This window comes from Peromyscus maniculatus, chromosome 2, assembly GCF_049852395.1.
Source record: "Peromyscus maniculatus bairdii isolate BWxNUB_F1_BW_parent chromosome 2, HU_Pman_BW_mat_3.1, whole genome shotgun sequence".
Lineage (NCBI taxonomy): Eukaryota > Metazoa > Chordata > Mammalia > Rodentia > Cricetidae > Peromyscus > Peromyscus maniculatus.
Window position 1 is genome coordinate 35,719,954 of NC_134853.1, and position 21,874 is coordinate 35,741,827.

Genomic DNA, 21,874 nt, shown 5'->3' on the forward strand with positions numbered 1-21,874 from the left:
AAAATATCAACTTGCAAACTAAAAAAATAATAAAATCTTAAGAAAAGCAAAGACTAGAGTTTCAGTGTGATGCCTTGATTTTTTTATGTTACATTTAAGAATACTTTATTAAAGTAGCGTACACTACAAGATATATTGTCTTTTAGAGTGAAAAGTGAGGATAACTGGTTTACTTCTGGGTACCTAACACGCTCAGCAAAAGACACCTCCAAAAGCAAGTCACAGCTGACCCAGTGTTTCAACTGTGAGAACCTACACAGATTAAAGCAAGTCCAAAGTATCTCAGCAAAATCGCATGACTTACTAAGAAGAATGATTCTATCAAGGGGAGGAACTTTGTTACCCAGCGTGGTGGGACAGACTGTCATCCCAGCACTGGGGAGTCAAGCAAGAGGACACAACCTAAGAGCTCAGCTTGGGCTAAACAGAAGATTTCCTTCAAGCCTGGGCTACTGAGCAAGGTTCTGTCTCAAAAAAGTATATGCTTGCATACAAACATACACATGTGCACTCATGCCTAAGGAATATGGGCTGTTGGAGGCTCTTGAAGAGAAGGCTGAAGCATTCATCACAGGGCTCCAGTCCTGGCCGGGGCTCTGTAATGTTTTCATCCAGGCAACCACCTTTATCCCCCTCCTTCCGGCCTGGGATCTCCAACTGGATGTACTTGCTGTCCCAGTTTTAGCACTGACACCTCACAAGTTAAGTTTTCATCACTGGTTTAGAATCACCAGCAAAGTTCTGGGAAATGCCAAGAGTCAGAAGCCAGGACAGACTGACAAGTTTGTGCTTCGATAGCCTTCCAGGTGACACTAACTACAGTGCAAAGCACTTGCCGGCTCAAGGCTTCCTACAGTGACCTGCGTACAGGTGTATGAGGGAGGATCCTCTCAAATCCCACCAAGCCTACTCCGGAAAAGGTCACTACACAAAACCATGTGTTCTCGATGGGTTGACAGTTGGAAGAACGAGGCAGGCGACCTTGAACAGCCTTTGCACGGAGCACTGGTATCTGTCCTGTCACTTTAGTTCTGATAGCACTAGTTTTGCTTGGGTCTCTTCCAAGTGGGAGAACAGAAGGCAAACTGTAACACCTCCCTGCAGGCACCAGGACCTTAATGCACAGTCAATCCCCCTTCACAGGAGGCCCATGGTCCAGTCACAGTCACAGAACAGGAAGGGGGTCCTGGGACTGAAGGTAACAGCTTCACCCTCCTGCACTTTGCTTCCAAGTGTTTATCAGTTTACAGTGGTGCTAAAGGGAGAAGTGACCTTATTTCACAACAACAAGCCCCTGAGAGTGCTCTGAATAGACTCCTCCACTAATTTCACCATGGAACAGGCCCAGAGCCTCCAGGGCCTGATAAAATCATCTCACCATGGGAAGCAGAAAAGATGTGTTAGAAACAAAGCAGCCACTATAAGGACCAGGCAAAGCCAACAGGTCCCAGGATGCTGCAGTGTCAGCCCAGGACTGCGGGACGGGTAGATGACTACACCGGATGCTCAAGCTTTCATGCACCCATCCAGCCCCCTTTGCATATCAGTTCAGTCTGGACTGAGGTGCCTCTGACCTCAATAGGAGGCTGAAACCTGCCTTCCTACCATTCTCCTTCATGGATTCTGCTTCAGTAATTTAGAGAATACACATTTCTCTAATTCCTAAGAGGGCCTTTCTTCTATAGCAAAGTGCTATTGACTCAGCCTAGGAAGTGCCAGGCTGGGGCAGTTCCCAAGGAGAGATGGCACAGCAACCATCCTGCAGCATAAGCCCCCACAGAGGCCTAAAGACAACTATGAACACACACACACACACACACACACACACACACACACACACACACACACACACCATTTGTGCTATTACAATGGTTTTGGCACTTCCTGATGGGATATTTTTTACCTACACAGGGTGAAGACACTATAACAGCAGGAACTTAAGGGAAAGAAATCTAGGCTTTAAGTACAGCCCAAGCAGCCCCATACCTACAGCAGCATACTAATTCCACACTAAACACAGCCTCTAGGAAGGCAGGTCCTGTGAAGACACCACTGTGAGGGCCTTCACCAGAGGTTGGGGTAAGTAGGCTTAAGGGAGGAGACAGTCGAGTAGACTCAAAGTCAGGGCTGTGAGAGCTACTCCATCACACCAAGCTCAAGAGCATGAGCCCTCAGATACCAGAAAAGAGAAGACACTGCCCAGGACACGACCTCTCCCAAACAACCTGAAGACTGTCTTATCTCTGCACCAATGCCTGTGTTATCAGAGTAGGACCAGCTGAATACTCATGACTGGAAATTCTTGGGACCTAGCTTTCCTAATACCTAGAAGTACTTCAGATATTGGAAAGTGATAATTTCCTTTTTGATTTTGTAATATTCATACAACTTGACTGACAGCATCTCAGGGGGTAGGATGTTTCAAAATCTCAAACTGTTTGGAAGGACATATTTCTAAAATGTTCATATTTCAGTATATTCAGATTTTGGAGGGGATCAGGGGATGTTGAATGTGTGATAACAACTCCAAGAAAGTCCAGTAAAGTATAGAAACCCAAATGCAAATCTATGGAGCCCTTCTGGTCTTCTAGCTTAGTAACCTTATGAAAGAGAAGAGGCAGGAAGCCAGCTTAGCACGATTTGTGCCTAGGGAGCCCATTCTTGCTTTCGGTTACTACTACTTTCCCTTCTACTAGTACACGGCCATCTGCTTAACAGAGCGCTGCCAAGAACATGGAGTCAAGGAATTGCAGAGTCTTGCATGGCAGCACTCAGGGGAAATAGCAAGCCACAGCCGTGAAGCACATACTGTCTTGGGTTTTCCTACAATAAGAAAAAGTAAAACGGAAACAAGTAATGGGCAGTATTATGACTTTAGCCTAAGAAATCTAGAAAAATTATCATTCCAGCTAGCAATTAGTATAAAAGGTGATAGAGTTACTACTTTGCATTGTCTTTTCAAATTAAATCTTCAAACCTGAGTATAGTTTCACATGTGCAGGATGCCTCAGTTCAGGACAGCTACATTTTCAGTGCCTGGTCAGTGGTTTCCCCCATAGCAGCCAGCACAAGTGTGGTCTGCCAGTGCTTCCCCAAAAGATCAAGTCATTCACCTCCACTGTAACACATCTTCCATGCTCCAAAATCTCTCGGGATGCATTTCCTCATTCCTACTGCAAACTCCTTCAGCACGTGAGTGATTACAACACATCTTCCATGCTCCAAAAATCTCTCAGGATGCATTTCCTCATTCCTACTGGAGACTCCTTCAGCATGTGAGTGACTGATTGCTCACCTTGACCTATAGATAAGGCCCACGCACACAACAGCAGAGAGTTAAGTCTGAACCAGATGGTCAGCAGACTCAGCTGACTCCATTAGGACTGGCATTCCCTATTGCCAGGCAAAAATGTACTTTATGCCTCTGCATTCAGGCTACTCAAGCATCATGAAGATATGATTGCTTCCTTTGTTCTTTTTATTCAGAACACAGAAGGTCAAAGAAAATTAAAGAGAAGACATCATAACAGAAGACTTTTAGAATGACCAAGGAGCATAAAACACAAAAGAAGCAAAAAGAACTTCAGGCCAAGGAAAGAACAGGTGTGGAGGTTGAGATGGTCAGGAAGAGGACTGTAGACGCTGGGCCCAAGCCAAGGAAGACCCAGAAAAGTACACAATACTTTGTTCTAAGCACAAAAGCCAGAGCTTTGAGTAGCCTAGAAGTGTGACCATGTAGTATCTCAGCTGACTCAGAAGTCAGTACAGCAGAGGCAGGAAGATGAGAAAAGAAAAGATTCCCGAGGTAGAGACTATGGTAGAGGCACCCCAAGAATGCAGAAAAGACCTGGGCAGGGCAGAAATGTCAGGGTTGGGGCATGAGGGGGCATGTGGCTGAGGGATCCAAAGGGTTCTCAGTTTCCAGGAAGCTGCCAAGCATGATGAAAAACATCTGAGGAGTCTGTCCTGTCCTTAGCATGCAGAGTGGAGGCCCTGGCTCACGGGTGCACGCCTGCCGGGAAGCTGCCTCAGTTAAGGGAAAGACTTTACCCCTTTCTAGGATAGTGTCCTGTTTTTATTGTTGTTGTTGTTGCTGCTGCTGTGATAAACACTATTATCAAAATGACTTGGGAAACAAAAGGGTTTGTTTGGCTTACAGGTTACAATTCATCCTCAAGAGAAACAAAAAAAGGTCCTGAAACATGGAGGAACGGTGTTCCAGACTTCCTCAGCCAGGTTTCCATGACAGCCCAGGACCACCTGCCCAGGGGAGGCACTGCCTGCAGCGGGTGTGCCCTCACTTAGTAGTCAAGATGACATCCACAGACATCCCCACAGGCCAACCTAGTGGAGGCAATTCCTCAAATGAGATCCCTTCTTCCGGGGCGCATGGAGGGCCACTTCAAGTCAACCAGTGCCAGTCAGCACTGTGGTTTTACAAATCTCTACAGAGATGCAGCTAATCCACTGAAAACTCCCTGAGCATAAAGTGCTACTGCCATGTCACTGCTGAGGCTTCAGGAACATCTCCTGTCTGCAGAACGAAGTTTCTCATCAGCTTGCTGTTGCTTTACACATCTAAATGCAGGGGAAACATGCATTCTGACTAAGTAGTCCATAACCTTAAAGCACCTAGGCTGCAACTACAGTAGATGGCATTTTATAAAATAGCATAGACAAATAAATAGAAATTTATTTCTCAGTCTGTAGATAAGAAGTCCAAGTCCAAGCGTCTACAGATGTGCTGTCTGGTAAGGGTCTACTTCCCGGTCATGTATTGTAGCTTACCACTATATCCTCAAGAAAAGAAAGACACAGGAAGGCTCTCTGGCTCTTTTATGAAGGCACTAATAGCATCTGTAGAGTCCTCCCTCCTGACTCAGTAACACCCTAGATCTTCCCAATATCCGCACTTTGGGGATTAAAAGTAAAAATATATCAAGTGCATCAACTATAACATGATCCACTGTGCTAAAAACAGTGCCAGTAACATATACACAATTGTAAAGGTCGGCCTCATTTTTGTAAGTATGAGGATTTTTTTTAGATGGACTTAAGGAGGAACACATCAGTCATAAACAATCAAATGCTTTCAATTTAGTAATATTGAAAAATACTAAAGCACCTGCTTCCTTAGTAGAATTTCTCACGTTGGATTAAAAATGTTCTTGCTATCAGACCAAATCTATTTGATGTTGAAATCAGATAGTGTATATTTACAAGTTTCGAAACATCCCCCCCATTTTAAATCCCAAAAACAAATAACAATGAAAATGACAAATCAAGTATAATTATGAAACACTGCTTTTATACCTTAAACATGAATGGAAGCAATACCAGGTACTACCCATGAAGTAGACAGACACCTGGTCCATGATCAACACTATTCCCTGCTTCATAGAGTAGGGAGAAGGGTACCAATGACACACTCTTTTCCTTTGCCAGACGAAAACGTGTACCCTGATAAACTTCCGTCTCATAGAAGACACACACAAAACCAGAGCAGCTCTGCAAGATGCAGCCATCAGCCGAGGAGAGCAGCTCTGCAAGATGCAGCCATCAGCCGAGGAGAGCAGCTCTGCAAGATGCAGCCATCAGCTGAGGAGAGCAGCTCTGTAAGATGCAGCCATCAGCCGAGGAGAGCAGCTCTGCAAGATGCAGCCATCAGCTGAGAGCAGCTCTGTCAGATGCAGCCATCAGCCGAGGAGAGCAGCTCTGTCAGATGCAGCCATCAGCCGAGGAGAGCAGATCTGTCAGATGCAGCCATCGGCCGAGGAGAGCAGCTCTGCAAGATGCAGCCATCAGCCGAGGAGAGCAGCTCTGCAAGATGCAGCCATCAGCTGAGAGCAGCTCTGCAAGATGCAGCCATCAGCTGAGAGCAGCTCTGTCAGATGCAGCCATCAGCCGAGGAGAGCAGCTCTGTCAGATGCAGCCATCGGCCGAGGAGAGCAGCTCTGTAAGATGCAGCCATCAGCCGAGGAGAGCAGCTCTGTCAGATGCAGCCATCAGCCGAGGAGAGCAGCTCTGTAAGATGCAGCCATCAGCCGAGGAGAGCAGCTCTGTAAGATGCAGCCATCAGCCGAGGAGAGCAGCTCTGTCAGATGCAGCCATCAGCCGAGTTCATGGCAGATTTGCTGGAGGAAGGGAAGGGCTGCAGCAAGACAGCCCAGAAGACCTACAGAGGATCAAGACTTAGGGGACCTAGTCAGCTCCTGTCAACTGACTGGGGAAACTGCATCTTCCCAGAATGATTTTAAAAATTCACCTAATTAGTGAGACACACTGATCATACCACAGGTACTCGAGAACACAGATACAAGCCAATCTGAATGATCTACAGGATACCCAGATATTTCAGCTCTGCATTACTACAGTTGTGCCAGTGTTTTCAAAGGAGATTATCACTGAATTGGGGGACTAGGTACAGCAGCTGGCCCAGTGGGCATTCGATAACTACACAAAACAAAAAGGTGTAAGAAGATTGAATTCATTCATATTCTTCCCCAGTTCCCTCTCTGCCTGGCTGCTTGAGCTGAGCATCTGTTGGCCTGACCTTGGTCTGTAACCTACACTACTGGTTGCCCTTGTTTCCCCAGCTTGTAGACAGCAGACCATGGGACATGTCAGCCTCCCTACTCACATGAGCCACTTCCGTATATTGTATTTGCCACTGATTCTGCTTTCCTGTAGAGCCCTGCATAGAGCAAGGCAAATGCATTAACGCTGTCAGATAAAATGCAAAACTGGAAGATGAAGATACTTAAGTATTTCAGACACAAAATGCATGGATATTTGTTGCTGTCCGTGCACTTAATTAAAAGTTTCTGTGATATGGTTTCTTTATCTCTAACTCTCAGTACCTAAGAACCAGAATGCTTCCTGTGGAGAAATGGTTCCAGAAAACCCTGAGGGAAACAGCAACTGGGGATTAACAAGGCAAACAGCCCAGTCCTGTGCTAGCAAATGCTGAAAGGAGAAAAACCTGCAGGAGAAATCAGATAAGCGAGGAAGGGAAAGTCACATGAGCTGAAACACAACACAGGCCACACTGATGGGAGGGCAGAGCCACTTCTACTAGAAAAAAAATGCGGCATAGATGCTCTACTAAACACAGCGTGATCTCTCCTCCTCTCTCTCCCTCTCCCCTTCTTTTCCTCTCTCTCTCTTCCCCCTCTCTCCCTCTCTCTCTTTCCCCCTCCCTCCTCCCTCTTGCTCACTCTCTCCTCCTCTCCTTACTTCCCTCCCTCCCTCTCCTGCCCTCAATCTGGCACATGAGGGACTCTCATCATCTCTAAGGAAAAGTTTTTTTTGTTTTGTTTCATTTTTGTTTTTTGTTTTTGTTTTTTTTTAATTCAAACAGTTCCAGTAGACCACAAATCATTCCCGGTACTACTTAAGAATACTTCCAGTGCCAACAAAAAAAAAAAAAAATATGTGTGTCGTGATAATATTCTCCACCAGTATGAGCTAAAAATATAAATTTATGTCCAAGAACTACTATAAAATCTTTAATAAATCAAAGAACTAAGTTTCTACATAGTCAGCCTGTCCCCTCAAAGCTGCAAGTCACCTTGGCCAAACACAATCGGTTGGCTGCATCCCGCAGAGCTCTGAGCCAGGCATGCAACAGTGCTGGAAGCACAGACACTGCAGAGCATCACAGGCAGGAGCTAGGAACTAGTGCTCACTTCTCCCATGCATCCACGGTCACCACACAAGAGCAAAGTTTGACTAGGACGAAAAACACAGCATTCCAATCAATGATCATTTGAAAGCACACAGGGCAATGAGAAGTTAAAGAATTTTTAAATGCACAAAGCACCACCAAATCTATAAAGAGCCTCCCAGTTCAACAGTGTTCCCTTTAAGCAGTGAAAATACACACACACACACACACACACACACACACACACACACACACACACACACACACACAAAATCATCACTTGCCAATAGTCCTCACTTACTAAGTGCCCACTTTCCAAGAGTTTATTATTCATTGTTTGGAAGTGCTGTGTGTGGGAGCATCCAGGACCTCTGCATGCTAAGCAAGTGTTACCAACTCAAGCTGTTTCCAACAAGAATGGGAATGGTGGCCCTTGGTAAGCCAAGTAAAGAAAGGTGACTGATGTGGCTGCATGTGTGTGGTGACTAAATGTGTACACTTAAGCACATCCTTAATTGTGGGGTGTTTGCACAGTGTCTGAACTTTGTGTTTTATTTACCAGACTTCAAAAAAAAAAAGTATGCAACAAGCAGTAAGTAAACCCTCGAAAGACTAAAAGGTTAGTGACTACAAAAATTCTGTTATTTCTAAAACCAGCATGATTTCCTTCTGAAAGCCACGATAGCATTTAAAACAAAGCACCAACAGGTCACAGCAATGGAGACAGTACCTAAAGTGACAGAAAACAACTAAGCAGGAACTGGGGAAATAATCATCATCATCATCATCCACAGTCCAGAGTAGCGGCTGACAGGGTCTGTCACCCAATGTCACGGTGGGGAGAAGGCAATGGCCCCAATGTCTTAGGCAATGGGAATGGCTTAATAAGCACTGGCCACTTTCACACAGGTGACACTTCCCTACTACATCCACTCCCATCGCTTTTTAAATTTTTTATTGTTTTTATTCATGGGTATACGTGTCTGTGTAAATGCGTGTCACATGTGTGCATAGCCATGGAGGTCAGCAGAGTATGTCAGATCACCTGGAGCTGGAATTACAGGCCACCTGACATGTGTGCTAGGAACCCAGTTCAGGTCCTCTGGAAGAGCCACGAGTGATCTTAATCACACCATCACACCCAATCACTCCTTCAGCCCACTCCTATGATTCCATTATGTAACAATCAGGTATCTGTAAGCAGTACCATGCCTTCAGTGACCCGGGGTGACATTCAACTGAAAGAACAAACAAGCCACTGCAAATCCACTGCCCTCAAGAAACCCTTGCTTCTAAGGACAACCTCCTCTTCCCTCCACCCTCTCCGTCCCCAGACTCTGAAGAACAGGTATGCACAGTCGGCTGAAAAGTCAGTCACTTCACAGCAAATGCTGTGATAAAGGACAGGATCACCACTTGACCCCAGGCCTTCTGGCTGGGTCACCAAGATCCCAGAGGACAAGGGCCTCCTCGCCAGCAGCAGAGCAATGCAGCTGGCACCATGTAGCCAACCACAGTACCAGACACTGCACAACCTGAAGCTCAAGTGTGAGCATGAATTTCAACTTAAGGAAAGGAGGATTCAACACACAAACAACAAAATACATGTGAAGTTTTGGTTAGGGATGAGGGCTATAAATGAAACCCATCAGGGCAGCTGGGAACGGGGCTACTACTCTAGCTTCAGCAACCATGGCAGACCTGATACAGTAACTTTTGTCCTGTGACCCATTTGATGAAATCCTGACTGGGAAGGAATAAGGCACAGAATCCATGAGAGAGAAAGACTAGAGTTCTGCACTTTGTAAGCTTCTCACCTAACTCCCACAGTGGTCTTGGAAGTAGGTATGGTAGCCATTCCCATTTTAAAGAAAAGGAACTGAGGTCTTGAGGCCTCAGGGACCAGCTGAACTCACACTGCCAGTCTGCACCCCACACTGACTGCACTGGGAGACCCTCCCTCTTCTCAAGGAACCTACTTTCTGTTTGCTGGCTACAAAGACACTTTTGACCTGGGATCCCCAAGGCCTCAGCCCACCGAGTGACCTGACAGAGGAATAGTGTGGATCTCCCAGGTCTGTCCTCATTTAGGGGCAGGCACAGGCATCCAGTGACCTAACAGAGGAACAGTGTGGATCTCCCAGGTCTGTCCTCATTTAGGCCAGGCACAGGCACTGCCCAGAACCCACACACACACAGAGGGTCAGAAACTCCCTGAATCATGGCGAATCTGGCATTCCCAGTTTCCTAGTCTCTGTGATACCAATCATCTAGACATAAATGCAATGCACATGTCTGTAGTGGTATTTGCTCTGCCCATGATCTTAGGCTTATATAAAGCCCTGAAGGAGGCGGTGCTTCTTGCCATTATGGACCTTTGGGCCATATAGCCCAAGGTCATGGGCGCAGCAAATACCACTTACACATCTCCCTCATGTGCATGTGAAGCACACAGAAGAGTCTTCACACCTGGTGTAGTTTTCTGCAGCAGTTTCTGAGTAGCAGGCAGGTGCTTTGTCAAGGCCTGATCTTTCTCCCAAGGTCTTCCCAAATACAGGGCTTCACTTACTTCAGTCAGAGACAAACGGTAAGATACAAAGCAAAAAGCCCTCAAAGGTTAATCTGTAGAGCGGGCTGCATGTCACTGATTACAATGCACACATCGTTTCCTGTTTCATGACCTGAAATCAGAACCCACATCACAACTGGTGCTGTATCATGGTCCAAGTGACATTGTAGTTCTATCCCAGTGGCCATGGACAGTGATAAGTCTCAAAATTGGAGGTGTGTCAGGTGAGGAGGAGAACCCAGAATCCCGCAGACACCAGGCCCCTCCACCTTCTCAGCTTTTCTCCAGTCTAACAAACACTGATCCTCCCCACCCCAATACTTTGGTAATGGCTTTGTTGCTTCCACTTTTCTCCAAAGATCCACTGTCTGTCCTCCCCACAACTGAGTTTCCAAATCTGCAAATTAAAGCCAGGTCCTCTTGGAATCAATCCACCAGCTCCCACCACACACACACACATACACACACACACACACACACACACACACACACACACACACACACACACACACTGTGGTCTGCAAGGCCACTGACTGACCTGGTTCCTTTGTCTCTTGTCACAAAGGTTTGTTTGTCACAGGGTCTTTGTATAAGCCATCCCTATGATCAAACATCCTTCAAATGTTGCCTTAAAAAAAAAAAAAAAAAAAAAAAAAAAAACTCTCAGCACTCACTAAAGTTCTCAATGAGACTCTCCAAAACCACATACCCCAGTTGGGAAGTCTTCCCCATTCTCAACCGCACTTGTTATACCTTTAAGGTAGGTTTTGTACATTCATTTAAATCAGTGGTTCTCTACCTGTGAATCGTGACCTCTTTGGGGGTCACATATCAGATATCCTGCACATCAAATATGTACATTACGATTCATAAAAGTAGCAAAATTACAATTATGAAGTAGCAATGAAAATAATTTTATGACTGGGAGTCACGACAACATGAGGAACTGTACTAAAGAGTCACAGTATTAGAAAGTTAAGAACCACTGACTTAATTTATTGTGTTTTCTCACTTTAGCCTCTAAAGCCTCATGAGGTTAATTTTGATTGACAGGATCCAGAATCACCTTGGCAACCAGCTTCAATCACACCAAGAAGAGCTTGTTGAGGATAGCTTAGCTTCTGAACATGGCTGTGAAGGATGCTCTTGATTTTTAATTAGATGAGGTGGGAAGACCTACCCTAACTGTGGGCAGGACCATTCCCTGAGCTTCTCTCCTGGACTGATAGATGGAGAAAGCCAGCTGAGCAGAAGCCCCACCTCCTCCTGCTTCCTGACTGTGGTTGCAATGTGACCACCTGCCTCATGTGCCTGCCTTTGTGATGTCCCAGGAATTGTAAGCCAAATAAATCTTTCTCCTTTAAATTGCTTTTGCAGATACTGAATCATAGCTACAGGACTCACAGTTAAAGGACAAGTAATTAATAATATAAGCCAGAAACTGACAGGGACCACATCTTTCCTGGCTAGGGTTTAAATAAAAAAAAAATCTGGCACACAATAAATCCACTGCAAATAATTTTTAATATATTAACTATAATAGGACAAATTATTAACTGTGTTCTTTTGTATAATTACTTCTTTTTTATTACTAAGTTTATGGGAACAAGGCACCGCTGGAGAGAATGGTTGTTTTGAAGTATTACCCATGATTTTTCTTTAAGAAGACACCCAAAAAGGTGAAAAAACTTCTAATGTCAGTAGGAAGGGGAAAAACCCTGTTTTTTGTTACAATACAAACACCCCCAAATCCCATGTGCTTAGGATTGTGTTTTAAAAGGTCTTATCTGGAACTGGACAATTTCAAACCACACTGATCTTGGCCTGATGCACAAACCACACCATGGAATTCTTTCAATTCTTCCAGAAACCAGTCTGCTAAATGAAAGTTTCCTCGAACTGAGGTGTTCTTTGAATTTGCTTCCAAAATGTTTACAATTTTCACATCCCCACTCTAGAGCCAGTTGAAAATTGTGTTATTGTCCATACTACTACCACCACCACCACCACCTCTACCACCACCACCACCTCTACCACCACCACCACCACGACCACCTCTACCACCACCACCACCTCCACCACCACCACCACCTTTTTTTTTTCCATTGGCAATGCTAGGGAATAAAAAGTAAGCAATTTGTTTGGCTGCTAAGCTTTAAATGAATAGGAGAGTGGGAGAAGTCAAGGCTCATAAGCACAGGTCCATATGTAGTCTACTCATGAGATAAACTGTATCACATAAAAAAGATTAAGGTCCTACTCAGTACCTTCTCATGCACAAGAAGAGACCAAAGGTATCAAAATAGACATATTTATTGTATAAGTTTATTAATTTTACATCACAAAAGCATCATTAAGATGCCTGCCCAAGTTATCTACAAACAAGATGAAAAAGGATTGTGGCGGAGTAGAAAAGGTTGACCGGTATCTTAATTATTGTCATCATTGGTATGAACAATAAGAAAGTACATTCCCACAGCTATCATTCAGTTCTTCTATGTCCATCATCCCAAATCAGATCTTCCATTGCCAGAATCACAGTTTCATCAAGCTTTGGGGACAGCATGACAGCATTGTGCCTGAGTCACCTGCTTTTTTCAGGGGTTCCCAAGTACTACTTATTTATAGTACTATTTGTATTCCTGTAGGGTGGTGGACTCAGAAATATCACTCATCTCTTTTAAAGAAAGACAATTAAGTTAGGCTCTGCCTCAACTGTCGGGAAAAACCAAGCAGTGACTGGAAACCAGAGCAGGGGTTTGCTTCAGCCCTCACAGTCTTATCTAGCAGATGAAAGTGATCATCATAAACAAGCTCCCTGAGGAAGAAAACATCATAATGCGAAATGGAGAGCTGGGGCTGTCATGACCAAAAGCCCCAAACAGACCCAATGTCTAAGCCGTCTTTATTAGCCTTTTATCTAATTCAAAGACACTCAACTGCCAGCCTCCTCAACTAAAACAAGTCATCTTTGCCAGGCATTATGAGATTCCTCTGGGATTAAGGGGAAAAAAAAGACAGCTGAATTTCTCCAAGTTTTGGACTGTTTGATGATCAAGCACTACCCAGAAAATCCAAATCCGATCACTGAGCGATGAGATTTATTGATACCAAACTACAGGAGAAAGGGGCAGTCAGCTCCAGCAACTGAGGGAGGCAAAAGCTTTTCCTCATTGGGCTCCGGTACTTAGACATATCTCACCACTTAGCAGCTATGAGTCAGACAAGTCACTCTATTCACTCACAGAAAGCAGATAACAGCAAAACTCCTGGCTGTTAGAGGAGTAAGAGAAAGTCTAGAGATATGCTGCGTGCAGAACTGGCCTTCAGAGATAATCGGTGAGGAGCCAGAAAACCCTTTCCTGAGTGCACTTATTCACTTCCTAGCCTGGGTGCTCACACAGCCCGGGTCCCATGCAGCACAGAATAAATTCAAAGTCTTCACCTTGAATATCAACTCTCATTGCAACATACCAGGATCCAGGAAAATGATAAGAAGCAACAACAACAACAACAAAAAGACCCTAAGACAGGCTTCCCTAAATGAATCCAAAATGCTACCAGGCTCCTTACCATTGATTTTTGTGTTGGAAGAAGGAAAGGCCGAGAGTAGCTGCAGAGGCTCTTAGCTTAGGTTAGTCCACTTAACTCTAACATGGAGAAATAAAAGGGAAGAGCACAGCTAATAATTTTCATGAGCAATGTACATTTAACACCTAGAACATTATAGGGCTCTGAAAGAGAAAACATTCTCTAGGTAAATGCCCAAAAGATTTAAAAACACAAGAGGAAACTTAAGAAGCCACATCAATCCTAACACTTACGCATACCTGTGTCTTTACATTTTTTCACAGCGAGGCAAGCAGTGGTGCTGTTTTATCAATCCCCGATTTTCCTTAAGCATACCTGTGCTGGGCTGGGCTCCCAGAGTTCCCCACAGCACCACCTACTGTTGAGGGACTGTACCTACAGCAGCTCCAATTGTGGAGGACCCCAAGACTTCAAAACATTGAAAAATGAAAAAGATTGTCACTTCAAAGTCAATGGTGGAGACAGAAGGTGAACTGATACCTAACTGACGATCACATAAACTATCTAAGTTGTAAGCACCATTTTTTGGTTACTGAAAATGGCAAATGCGTAGCTTCATTTTTCTCTCTGTTATTGGGCCCATAGATCTTGATCCCTAGAGTCACGACATGCTCTAAGGGGGTGGTCATACAGGGAGTACATTCATCTTTCATTAATGACAAGCATGGTGAGTGTCAACTAACTGCTAACAATGTGAGTTTTTCAACTAGAATTGAAATTAGTATTCTAAACCTTGAGAAGGGGTGATGTGACGATGAGGCTCACAGCAGAGGTTTCCCGTTACATTTAAGCCCTGCATAGACAACAGGCCCCTTAGAGATAACCAGTACCTGTGGGTTATGAAACCCACTAGGCCACAACTGAATTGGGACTCAGACCCGACAAGTAATCCTCCCTTCCCAGCCACTGAGCACACAGAGCCAGCAGCTTGTCAGGCTCCCGCAAACAGCCCGATCTCCGTTCTGATTTAAAATTATATCACACTGAAAATAGACAGACCACACTTTAAAAGATCTGGGATGCAAACAAAGAAAACATTTTTTTTCTGAACAATAAAAACATGAATTAAAAATAAAACCAGCTGACATTTCTCTAGTTCTGCTTCCAGGCCTTATGTTAAGGCCTTTCAGATTTTGAGGTTCAAGAAGTAATGTCATCCCTGTGTTCAATTCACGATTTAAGACGAATAATTCAAGAAATGTCACAGATTAAATGTAATGGGGTAAATCAATGGCATGCTACCATTAACTCTTATTTTTAAATAACTATGTTTAATAAATACCTCATTTGAACTACCAGGTCCCAATACCACAAAAATGGATACAAATACAAATAATAATAATAACAACACAGTACAGTCACATGACTTAGAATGCTGGGCGCTAAATAACTCGTTAACACCAACAGAGGAAATGAAAATGGAAGTCATATTATTCATACAGAAAAAATGCTGATTCTGCTATCATAGTCCTCTCTGCAAAAATAGACTCGGCAGTCCTCACAAGCCAGCCATGCACTGTTGTCACAGATGTGCGCCAGATTTGCACAGGACATAACTTGGCTGTGGGAGAAACCCGGAGTTTGCCTGAATCTTAGGCAGGAAAGAATGCCTGTTCTTTCTTGGAGAGGGTCGCTGTCAATAAATCCGAACAGCAACTTGAAAGGGTTAAAAAAAAAAAAAAAAACTAGGCGTCAGGTGGTTTTATTCCCACTTTGGGAAGTAATAAAGCAAAGTTATCTCCTCTTCCTTCTCCATTAGCCAGGATGGAGAGACTTGTCACTGCCGCTTACACCATCGGGCTCCTGCTCTAACAAAAGGAGGGCAGCGCAGACACCCAGCTTTCCACAGCCCGGCATTGTCGCCAAGTTATGAGCGCCGCTAGGTGACAGGGGCACGAGTGAGCCGGGACCAACATTATGTATTTCCAACCCGCATGCATTCAAAGAAGGTAGAGACAACCGAGCTGTGGGAGGGAGGACTGGAGGGAGGGCGCGGGGGGCAAACAAACTTTCAAAGCCCGGGGATCTGCATTCCCGCAGGAACCGGCAGCACACTGGCGTGCCCACGGGATGACCTGGGTGGGGACGCAGCACGGAGAGGGGCCGGGGACCGCCGAGTCCTCGCCCACCCTCTCCCCAGCAGCTAGCGCTCCTTCTGAGCCTGGGCCTTGATGCCCGGCTGGGCGCAGGGCGGACAGCGGGGCCAGGCTCCCGGAGCCCAGGCCCGGTAGGAGCAGGACCCCGAGCCGCACTCCCACCCGCCAGCGCCCCAGCTTACCTTAGCCGAGCTCCGGCCCCTGAAGGCAGCCAGGCCAGGGACCAGGCTCCAAAGATCGCGAGGAGGAGCTTGGGCCGCGCTGGGCACTGCAGGCCGAGATGAAGCGGCCGCCGGGTCCTCGCCACTGGCTCCGAGCGGCCCGCGGTGGGCGAACGGGCCCAGATCGCGCGGCAACGGAGGGCTGGGCTGGCCGCCGCCGCGTTTGCACCTCCGCACCGAGGGGCGGGATCAGGCAGGCTCCGCGGGAGAGCGAGGGAGGGAACTTGGAGCCAGTTGCAGCGGCCCGGAGCTCGTGTCCCCGCGCAGCCGGCACGCCCCCAGAGTGCCCGCCCCCAGGCACCTTCCCGCCCCACCCCCTCCGCGCCCTGCACCCCTCCCCGCTCTCCTCCGCCCCGCCCACCTGTGCCCCCGCCCTGCTCCCATCAGCCCCACGCCCACCCGGTGCCTCAACTGCCCCACTTCTCCCACCTTCGAGAAGCCGCCCTGGATGTGCAGACCAGGCTATGTATGTACCTAGAACCTGTGTGCAGATGTGATGAGCCTACCTGATAGCTCCTTCTGGAAGATCTTGGCGCCCATCTCCTAACTCCACGTGGTTAGGACCAGGCTTTTCTCCATGGGCAGGAAGCATCCAGGAAAACTAAGCACATTCTAATTGAGTTTCGCTAGTAGGAAATCTAAAAGTTAAAATCCATGCTTATCAAAGTGACCGTAAATTCGGAGATTGGGGGTCAAAATATATTCCTCGCAAAATATTAAGCAAAATTTCTCTATTTTTAACCCTTAGTATTTTGAAATTCAATAGAATATTTGTATGGTTTTCTCTGAAAGGCCATTTATACATATTTAAATTATGCAACTCTTAATCCCTTCTATTTCTGGAATTATAAAATAAAAGTCAGATTTCTATAATAAATTTCTGGCTATTTGCAAAATTATTGTGTTAATAAGTGACGTAATGTTAGGCTTTGAGTGAAACTTTGGCATGCAAATGAGTTCCTTGTCAGAAAATTACACTGTAGCCTCCATTCCTACTCTAAACCCAGTGACAGTGGAATGAAGCTATTTTTCATCATTACCATAGCAAATGAAGGCAATTTCCATCCAGAGCAGACCCTCCCTGCTCCAACCCCGGCCCCCACCACAAGCACACACACACACACACACACACACACACACACACACACACACACACACACACTTTTGCTTATTTGCTCCTAGTCCTTATTTGCTCCTAGCCTCTTCCTGTTGTGTATGTGAGACACAAACATCGATTTCTGGTGCCCAGGAGAGCCAAGTAAAGTTTATCTTGTCCTCTGGACATAGAGATGGGAGGCAGGAGTTCTTTCTCCTAAATGAGTCATGTAAGCCTGCAGCAGCTGAGAGTACCCCAGCAAAGAACACCACTATGCCAGAAGAAAACCACGGTAAGCAAGAGAGTCAGGGAAACCCACCTATCAACTGGCTTTGCTCTCTGAAGCATCCAGACAGAGCATCTGAGGATGAGTAGAGTGAATTGCCTTTCTTGCTTATGAAGTTTTGCCATACGCTCCCTTTCAATCATAGAAGATTATCCTGTGCATTGGAAATCAGAAACATAACTAGTGAGTTCTAGCTTTTGTGTTGCCCAAATCAAATTATTTCTTGATAATGCAGTATAGGCGAAGAGGTCACTTAAACGAAGTCCTGGGTTTTAGTGAGAATAAGATTTTTCATTGAGGGTAACCTTACTTTTCATTGTAGAATTAATGCACCCATGCTGTTCTTATCATAATCCAAACCCAAAAAGAGATGTGGTCAGAGAACAAGAGGCAAACAATAAAGTCTAAACCAGAACCTCCTGGTAAATTTTCTTTTATCAGTTAGAACAATAAAATGTACTTTTACATCCTCCCACTGTCTGCTGGTCCAGAATTTGTCTTTTCAAGACAAAATCTGAAGGGCTACTAAAGTCTTCTGTGGATTTGCCACACTAATTTTTGAACTAGGAATGTTCCCATACTTGAGTGTGGTTCCAGAGAAGTGGGCCATTGGCCTATGTGTGGAATTCATTTGTTTCACAAAGGTTTTTGTCTCTGAAAGTACTCAAACAGGCATCCACAGATGCAGTTTCCCAGTATTAGCCGCAGCCTGATTGCTGGATTTACTTCGTGTGGGAGAATAATATGACATCTAAAGGACGGGGATCAGGGCCTCATTGTTTCTCTGCATGGGTAAGAACCTAGTCTTTCAATCACTAGTGAAATTTCAAAGATAAACGCCTGTGAGCTGAGCAGCAATGTACTGTAAACAGATAAGCCTCCCGCAGGAGAGACAAGGAAGAAATCATGACTCAGCAGCTTAGAAGCAACCAGGAGGAAAAGAACAGGGGTGTCCAAGCCCAGCCCCCAGGGGCATCTGGGCAAATGTTTATGACTCTCTAAAGAGAACCTCAACCAAACAAGTAGAGTTCCCCAGCACCCATAGACAGGGCCCCAGTAAGGTCTCTGCAGTTTCTTTCTTCTCATTTAGTTAGGTCAGACTCAGCTCCATTTGTCCAGAACTCCCCCTAGAAGCACAGCATAACAGAATGGTTTCTGGCAGGGTACAAAATTAACTGGAGAGCTCCTGACTGCACCAGGAGAAGGGAGAAGACAAGCATGAAGCCAAAGCTTATTTTTCTCACAAGCGTGTGTGATGGTTGTTCGAGGTTAACTTGTGCTGTACGGAAAAGCCTTGAGACGTCCTCAACCCTCAGACCAGACTCCTATAACTTTGACTTGTATGTAAAATTAAAGTTATTGGCTGAACAAACTCCATTTGTCTTTTCCCTTCAACTGTTATTTTGAAGTTATAGAAAAGGCAGGGAGGAGAGGGATGTATTTCAGGAGTGGGAGGATGGGTTAGAAGCCATCACCTTGAAAGAGAAAGGACAGCTGCCAGCATGCAGAGATAGGAGGACCTTGCCGGAGCTTGCTGCCCCATGGGTCGGTTCACCATTGGCAACAGCCCTGGGGTTATCTAGTGCTTCTGGTTCCACAGTTTACCTGCGCTCCTGCACATGCTCAGGGTGGTGATGGGTGTTCGTAGACAGCATCCAGGACCCAGCTTAATTCCAACAGCTACCGTCTCTTAAATACTTAGTCTGTTTGGCAAAATGTGTTTCATTTTTAGTTGACACAGGCCACTAAACATAAATATTATGATGTCCATTTCGTGAAGACATTCAGGCCAAGGAAAATGACTGACATATCTAAGGTTCGAGTTAGTAGTTAGAAGATTTATGAGCTGACCCATGTGACCGGCAGCCCATATATCTTTTACTCTAAACCAAACTTGCTTGCACAATTCATCTCTCCAGTGGTGGTCTAACCACAAGAGGCCATTTGAATATAAATGAATTAAAGTTTCAACTCATCTAAATCCCTTGAGTTTAATTTTGATTCACTGAATTAATTTTTTTGATTTTAAATGTCAATGACTTAAATTTTTCTTAGCCACAGTAGATCCTTTTTTCAAGTGTTCAGTAACCACATGTGGCTGATGGCTGCTGTGCTGGCTGGCCCAAATTAAGAAAAAAATTTCCATTGTCAAAGCAAGTTTTGCTGGATAGGACGGCCCTTCAGATGTTTGTCTGTGTCATCAGGTAAGGCAGAGTTCTCTGTGATTCAACTTCCTAAGTGTATTTTTCCAGGCCACATATGTTAGCTGTTTTTATGGAATTGTATCCTAAAGTTGTAATCTCTTTCTGTGACCACCTTCATCAGCAGGGCATGCTGTACTGAGGACCACAGGAAGGCACAGAGGGTGAGAAGTCACTCTCCAGGGACACATGCAGCAACCTTCAGGCCCTCTGCTGTCAGATCTCCCCTCTGGCATCTCCACATTGCATCTTCTTGCCAAAACCTGCCTGACACTGAAAAATCATGGTCCATGTTAGTCTTTTGCCCCCAAGTCTGATTCCATGTATTTGTGTTCTCTCTCTATGGGTTTTCCTTTTCTAATTCCATGTCTCAAAACACAGCTGTGACTTGGTGTCCCTTTGAATCCATGACCTCCATAAATAGAAAGTCCATTAGGTGATCAAATTTATTAAACAGTATATAGTGTGCGATATAGTACTATAGTATAGTATGCATATACTCTATGCATAGCCTTCTGTAAATGGAAACTCATCTCTGAGCCATTTGTAATAACTAGTGCTATATGAGTAATTGTTGTAAGGTACTGTTTTTCTGCCATTTGTATCCTTTTGTTAATGGCTGTTATGATACATTATTTAGGAAATGATGGAAAGGCGTGCATGTGCATATACTGTTTTCAGGATATTTGTGATTCATGGATGGTTTAATCCTAGAACACAGAACCCATGGGTATGCAGGCAAAATGTACCACTGACTTGAGACTTTGCAATTTTAATATCTAGTTCCCACCTTTTGTACTTCCCTTCAGAGCAATGTATTTCCCTAGCTTTTTTCATAGAAAAGTCTACTTGAAGGGCAACAGTGAGCTGTTTATAACTAACATACACTTAAACAATGGAAGCTTACATTCTGACACTTTTATAGCAACTTTGTATCACCTGACATTGCCATAATGTACATAAAATGGTTGATGAACTTCAAGGGATTGAAAATTGAAAACAGCTGTGCCTGGTGGTGTAGGCTTGCAGTCTCAGCTACCTGGGAAGCTAAAGCAATTAATTGAAATAAGTATATGAGCAAGTTCAAGACCAGCCTAGGTAATTTAGTGATACCCTGTCTCAAAATAAAAACTAAAAAGAGGGGTTGAGTGCTGTGGAATAATCCTTCTGTACACTGTGAGTATGTATTACTCTCATTGGTTAATAAAGAACTGACTGGTTGGTAGCCAGGCAGGAAGTATAGGTTGGACAGCCAAACTAACAATATTGGGATGAAGCAGGGAGTCAGAGGAATTGCCAGAGACACAGAGAGAAGCAAGATAGGCATGGCATGCCATACTGAGAAAAGATACCAAGCCAGGTGGCAAAGCATAGATAAGAAATATGGGTTAATTTAAATGTAAGAGTTAGCTCGTAATGAGCCTGAGCTATTGGCTGAGAATTTATAATTAATATTAAGACTCCATGTCAGTTATTTGGGAACTGGTGGGCGGGAAAGAAATGAGACTAAAAAGAGGGGTTGAGATGTAACTCAGCAGTAAAACACTTGCTTAGCATGAAGGGAGTTTAGGTCTTAGCTCTAGAATCCCCTGTGGTGGTTTGAATAAGAATGGCTCCTCTAGGCTCATATCTGAATGCCTGGTCCCTAGTTTGTGGAATGTTGAGGAAGAATTAGGAGGTGTGGCTTCATGGGAGAAGATGTATCTCCGGGGTGGGCTTTGAGGTTTCAATAGCCCACCCCAGACCCCACCTCTCAGCTTCTTTTTCATTCTGTCTCTGTCTCTCTTTCTCTCTCTCCCTCCTATTTGACCAATCAGGTGATTAGATGTAAGTTCTCAGTAACTGCTCCGGTGCCACGTCTGCCTGCCTTAGACATGCTATCTGCCATGATGGCTATGGACTCACCCTCTGAAACTCAGTCTCCAGTTAGAAGTTTTCTTTTAAAAGTTGCCTTGGTCATGGTGTCTCTTCACAGCAATAGAAAAGTAACTAAGAGATTCCCATTGATGCAAAACAAAAAAGTAAAGAAAGGAAGGAATAAATCATTTAGAAACCAGAGAGAGAGAGAGAGAGAGAGAGAGAGAGAGAGCATTAAGATTGAACAACAAAGATTTGAATGACCAAGGGAGTCATTGAAGACTAGACATG

At 44.9% G+C, this 21,874-nt stretch overlaps 1 protein-coding gene across 8 annotated transcripts in view; it reads right to left on the reverse strand.

Moving 5' to 3' along the window:
* Fam110b (family with sequence similarity 110 member B) overlaps nucleotides 1–16,423 on the reverse strand; it is a 135,940-nt gene extending 119,517 nt beyond the window's left edge. For 6 of the 8 annotated variants that reach the window (XM_076563949.1, XM_015987987.3, XM_076563947.1 and 3 more), the window contains exon 1: nucleotides 16,105–16,401. The gene's annotated coding sequence lies outside the window, so the exon portion shown is untranslated. Of the gene's footprint in view, nucleotides 1–16,104 lie in introns of all 8 variants that reach the window. The other 2 variants (XM_042270882.2, XM_015987989.3) reach the window with 2 other exon arrangements.
* Nucleotides 16,424–21,874: the final 5,451 nt, after the last annotated feature.